Source organism: Chelonia mydas, chromosome 5, assembly GCF_015237465.2.
Source record: "Chelonia mydas isolate rCheMyd1 chromosome 5, rCheMyd1.pri.v2, whole genome shotgun sequence".
Taxonomy (NCBI): Eukaryota; Metazoa; Chordata; order Testudines; family Cheloniidae; genus Chelonia; species Chelonia mydas.
The window spans coordinates 34,671,881-34,677,880 of NC_051245.2; positions in this window are offsets into that span (position 1 = coordinate 34,671,881).

Sequence of the window (6,000 nt, forward strand, 5' to 3'; positions counted from 1 at the left end):
AATTTTAGACTCATTTGTCAGATCCTGCGCAATAATGTTGGAGCACATGGGGATGAGCCAGTGTTCCCTAGGTGTGGCCTATATGTAATTATATTGATCATATGCTTATGAATAGTTTGTTGCTATATTGGGAGTAGTGACTGCTTATGTTGAAGCTGTTAGACATGTTTAGAGCAACTGTATAAAATACCATTGGCCTTTGAACTTAATAAAGGCAATTCATGATTAATGTCTGGTCTCTCATATTAATTTGTAATAATTCCAACACTGAGCTCACATTAATTGAACATATAAGCCAATATAAACTTTCAGATCTAACTTGGAGTAACTGGAGGGGGTGAAGAAAGGAAACATTTAGGTTGAGCGGACTCTTGGGAAAAATTTGCTAAGAATGGATGGGATTGTCTTTCCCACTCTGCCCGTGACCTCTCTGTGTGGGAGGAGTGCTGCCAACCACAAGCATTAAACAAAAAAAACCCCATGAGCTTTTTAAAATAGATGTTGGGCTCATTTTATTTGTCTTCTGGTTTCTGAGCCTTTAGGGTTGGGGTGGGCAAACTTTTTGGCCTAAGGGCCACATCAGGGTTCGGAAACTGTATGGAGAGCCGGGTAGGGAAGTCTGTGCCTCCCCAAACAGCCTGGCCCTTGCCCCTTTACTGCCCCCTCCCACTTCCCACCCCCAACTACCCCCCTCAGAACCCCTGACCCATCCAACCCCCCTTCTCCTCGTCCCCTAACTGCTCCCTAACCAGCCCCCCAGGACCCCACCCCCTATCCAACCCGCCGCTCCCTGTCCCCGACTGCCCTGACCCTATCCACACCCCCACCCCTGACAAGCCCCCCGGGACTCCCACACCTAACAAACCTTTCCTGTTCCCCGTCCCCTGACCGCCCCATCCAACTGCTCCCTGTTCCCTGACTGCCCCCTGCAACCTCCTGCCCCTTATCCAACCCCCACTCCCCACCCCCTTACCATGCTGCTCATAGCAGCAGGACTGGCACCGGTGCTGCCCAACTGGAGCCAGCCACGCTGCTGCCCAGAGCGCTGACAGCACAGTGAGCTGAGCCTGAGGGGGAACAGTAGAGGAGGGGTCGGGGGCTAGCCTCCCCAGTGCAGGATGTGGCCTGCAGACCGTAGTTTGCCCACCTCTGCTTTAGGAAGTACTTGGCTCACATTTTAAGGGTCTTCTCTACGACCAGGAAGCTCAGAAATCTCTTTTTTTTTTTTTTTTTTAAAAGAAGAAAGGAGAGCCTCACCTTATCAAATTAATGCAAGAGCTGGGGCATTAAGACAAACATCAAATATGCTGAGATGCCCATCTACCCAGCCCTTCAGAGGTGGGGCAGGAAATAGAGCAAGGGCTGGTGCTGTGAGAGATCAGAGCCAATTGGAGGCATAGGGCATACATGAAGATGGCTCTGGCCTCTTGCAGATCCCAGAACTTCATAGCCTATTGCACAGGTTGTGCAAACCCAGCCCCCAATGGAATGACAGAGGAGGAACTCCACAATAGGATTCTTGAGGAGTTTTCCTCCTACAGAGTTCCCTCAGAGAGTGTTTTCCACTCGAGCAGAAGATCCAGTCCTATGATATCTTGTTCACCGTGGAATAGTCTCTGAAGGGAAATAATGGAAGCCCCATTGCTTGGGTTTTTTAAAACATATTGTAAGGAACTTTTGGTGTTTCTGGGTTGGGGAGAGGATGGACTCAAAGTCCCCCCCCCCCCCCAATTTCTGTAATTATATGTTAGTTAGTCTTGACTTGCTCATAACCTGTAACAGCATGGCACCCACCTCTCACAAGCACCCCTTCTGGTTAGGTGTGTCTGCAGTCTAAATAGTCCGCACCCTGGTATTGGGCTGTACCCCCAGGGCTTCCTTCCTGCAGGCAATGGTTTTGCCCTCTTGGTTCCTTCTGTCCCCAGCTGGGCCACTAAGTAGTTCAGTTTCCCCATGGGCCCAGTCTTCGCCAAAGTTTCACTCTTACCTCATGGCTCATCTAAGTTCAGGCCCAGCAGCCAACCAGGAACTCTGCCTCACCACCTCAGTCCCTGCCAGCACTAAGCTATCCCTTTGGCCAGCCAAGAGCACCAACTGCATTCCTCTGGCTCCAGCAAGGAATTGACTATCTCTGGTTCCTTTTATATGACCCCCCTGGGCCCTGACTGGCCGCTCCCTGCAGCCACTGTAGGCTGCTTGGAGGAATCCTCTACTGCTTCTTTCCTGTGACAGGTATGGCAGGATACTGAAGCCTCCAGCAAGGACCTAGTCCACTCTGTCACACCACCACATAGCACTTCCTCTGAATTCACACATGGTTTTGACATCTCTTATTTGTTGTACTGCAGCATGTTATGTTGTACAAGGCTGCATTAAGCAGAAACTTGTTCCACTAGGAAACATGGGCTGCCAGATAACACAACTTGTGATTTCTCCCTACTGTGTGGTCACGACTTCTTAAAAAGCACTGTATATGAAGCCCATAGTTCACAGGTTTAAAAATATATTGGGGAGAAAAACTGCTACCGTCAAATTTCCAACAAACCCTTCCAATGATATGTTTCTTTGTAATAACTGTAGGTGTATGTAAACCAACAGATGATTTCCAGGAAGAGAGACGCTATACAATGTACCTATTGTTATATAATTACCTACTTCATAATGAGAGAGGTTAAAATAGAAGTTTCGCCTGCATAAGATTGCTGCATCTGAGCCATTAAAAAAAAAAAAAAATGAAGGTCCACTCTTGACACTACAAAGACTGTGGGATTTACAAGGGAGCAAGGGGGAGGAATCTTCATCCCTAAAACTGAAACCAAGTTGCTTGCATCTACACAGCTGGTTAATTACCATCAACAGAAAGGCAGGAGGAGAGAAGCAGACATAGCCCATTATTGCCCTTTCCTTCTTAACTTTTGGTTACATTGATCCATGCTGTTCAGAGCAGGTAAGACTTTAAAATTCTGTGTTCAGTTCTGTGTACCAGAAAGATATTGACAAAGGAGAGTAAATTCAGAAAAAGCAACATTATTTGACAGGGGATGGCGAGAATAACTTAGGAGGAAAGATTAAGATAATTAAATATGTATACTTTGGCAACATGATGACCAAAATTGGTCTGACAACAGTATACAAGTGTCTGAAGGACACAAGAGAGAACTTGCTGAGATGGCAAACAGCAATTGTATAGACAGTGGCATAACTAAATCAGATGAAACTGAGCAAAGGAGAAATTAGGCTGTATATTGGGAGGAATTTCCTGAAAGTGGTGGAAACTTCAGGGCTTGAGTCATTGACATCTAGAGGGACAAAATTCTCATGAACACAGGAAATTATTCTGTACTGTCTGGGAGTTGGCAAAGCTGATGAAGATTTTTTTAATATTTACATTATTGTATGTACGTATTGTGACAAAGTTCCTGCTCTACCTTGGTGGGTCTTGCGCTTATTGGCAGATTTTCTCGCCTTGGAGCTTCACGGCAGCCCTCAGCTTGGCCATTTTTCTGAACCCACAGTCCAGGTCGACTCCTCCTGTGTCTGACCAGGAGTTGGGAGGATTTGGGGGGAACCCGGGCCCGCCCTCTACTCTGGGTTCCAGCCCAGGGCCCTGTGGAATGCAGCTGTCTAGAGTGCCTCCTGGAACAGCTGTGCAACAGCTACAACTCCCTGGGCTACTTCCCCATGGCCTCCTCCCAACACCTTCTTTATCCTCACCATAGGACCTTCCTCCTGGTGTCTGATAATGCTTGTACACCTCAGTCCTCCAACGGTCCGCATTCTCACTCTCAGCTCCGAGTGCCTCTTGCTCCCAGCTCCTCACATGCACACCACAAACTGAAGTGAGCTTCTTTGTAAAACCCAGGTGCCCTGATTAGCCTTCCTTAATTGATTCTAGCTGCTTCTTGATTGGCTGCAGGTGTTCTAATCAGCCTGTCTTAATTGTCTCCAGAAGGTTCCTGATTGTTCTTACCCAGGGAAAAGGGAACTACTTAGCCTGCTCTCCTGCTGCTGCCCTCTGGCCTGGGCTTTCCTTGCTTTTTGCCCCTGCTTTCAGCTTCCCCCCTGACCGGGCCAGACACTCTCCCCTCTTTCTTTTCCTTTTGTTGTTTTTTTTCTTTCTCCGCTGTTGCTAGAGTGCTGGCCGGCTGCCGACCGGCTGTTAGCACCTGCCCGCCCTCGGACGCTGCTGCTGCTCCAGCTGAAACCCCCCCCCCCCAAGAGAGGGGGGGCCTGCCAGCCCGCTTCCCCGGAGGGGGGGAGTGGAAGGACGCAGCCCCCAGGCCCAGCTGCTTGCTGTTTGTCTGCTGACCCGTCTCTGGTTGAGAGGAATCTTATCACTTGCTCCGGCATTTCTGGAGTGCAAAAAAGAAAACCCGGAACAGACAGAGAAACAGCTGTCTACCAGAGGAACACCACCCGGGGAACTTACAAATCACCGTGGAGGGGGCCCAAGACTGAGTAACTTTCGAACTGTGCTCTCGTGTGGGGGGAGGCCTTGACTGTGTCGTGACTGTGTTTGTAGGGACACAGGGGGTGTGACACGGAGTACGGTGTTTGATGCCTCCTGGTGCCCGCCTCGCCCCATATGGAGACCTATGTGCGGGCGTTGGCGAGGGGGGTAGGGCCCTTGGCCATTGTGGCGGCCTCCAAAATGTATGGGAAGGTCGATTTCTTCTTAGCATCGGAGGCTGCCGCCCAGGAGGCGGTGGAAAGGGGCCTGGCGGTCGGGGTGTTTGTCTCCCTAGAGCCACTAGAGGACCTGGGCGTCCACCTGGTCCTGACCTCTGTTCCTCCTTTTCTCCCCAATGTTACCTGCCCTTTCCACCCTGGGAAACCTGTTTCTGTCATCAGCCATCTCCCGTTGGGCTGAAGGACCCCACCCTCCATCACATCTTTTCCTTCTGCCGGCAAGTGCAGCTTCTACTGCCGTCGGCGGCGCGTGATGGAGAGGCGCTCGAGGGGTCCTTCCTAGTCCCCCACCAGGGGGCCCGTTACCGGGTGTATTTCTCCATGGGGGAAGCCTGGTGCTACCTCTGCCAGGCATCAGGGCATGTCCGTAGGGACTGCCCCTTAGCCAGGCAAGGAGGCGCATCTGGGATCCCCGAGACCTGGCAGGACATTGCCGACACCCCTGGCCGCCCGATACCCGAACCTGCCCCCCTCCTCTTTGGACCACCACCTCTCCCGCTCAGGCCGAAGGGGGAGAGCCCCGCCCTTGCTGCTGACAATCTGGCGGGGCCTATGGAGGAGGGTGTGGCAGAGATACCACCAGGCATGGGAGAGAGCCTGCCCCAGGGAGAATCCTCCTTCCCTTATGCCGCCCCACCATTCCCCCCCAAGTCCCCGAGCCATCGCCTTTACCCCCTGACACAACCCCTGCTAACCAGCCCCCAGATGATGCCATGGAGGGCTGGGCCCTAGTCCAGGGGAAGCAAGGCAAGCGGAAGGCTCGAGCTCTGCCTCATCTACCCGAGGCAGAGGCCCCCCGGAAGACCAGGAAAGTGGGGCACCGATGCCAAACCTTCTGCTTTGCCCACGAGTGCGTCCTATCCACCGGTGTCAGCCGGCAAAGACGTGGTAGCACCGGAAGGTAGTGTCTCCCCTCCCCTCCGAGACCCTCGAGGAAGCCCCTTCTGTCCTGACACTACCCGAAGCCCCCGTGAACCCCGAGGCAACCGTCGTGGCGGAAAGTGTCATCTCCTCCATGTTCGAGGAGATCTGACCCTGGTCGCCCAGGGGGAGGACGACCTTTTGCCAGCAAATCTGGATTTGGGCGACCTCACTCCACCTCTCTTTTCCCCATGCTCCCTCCCCCTAACTGCTGCTTCTGCCACCACCTCCGAGGAGCCCCTGGACTCTCCGCAGGTCCCAGGTGCTCTCCTTCCTTTGGGAGGGAGGGTACTCTGTGATTTTCCTGCAGGAGAGCCATACGGATCCGACCGCCAAAGACAGTTGGCGGCTGGAGTGGGGGGACAGGGTCTACTTTAGCCATTCCACGAT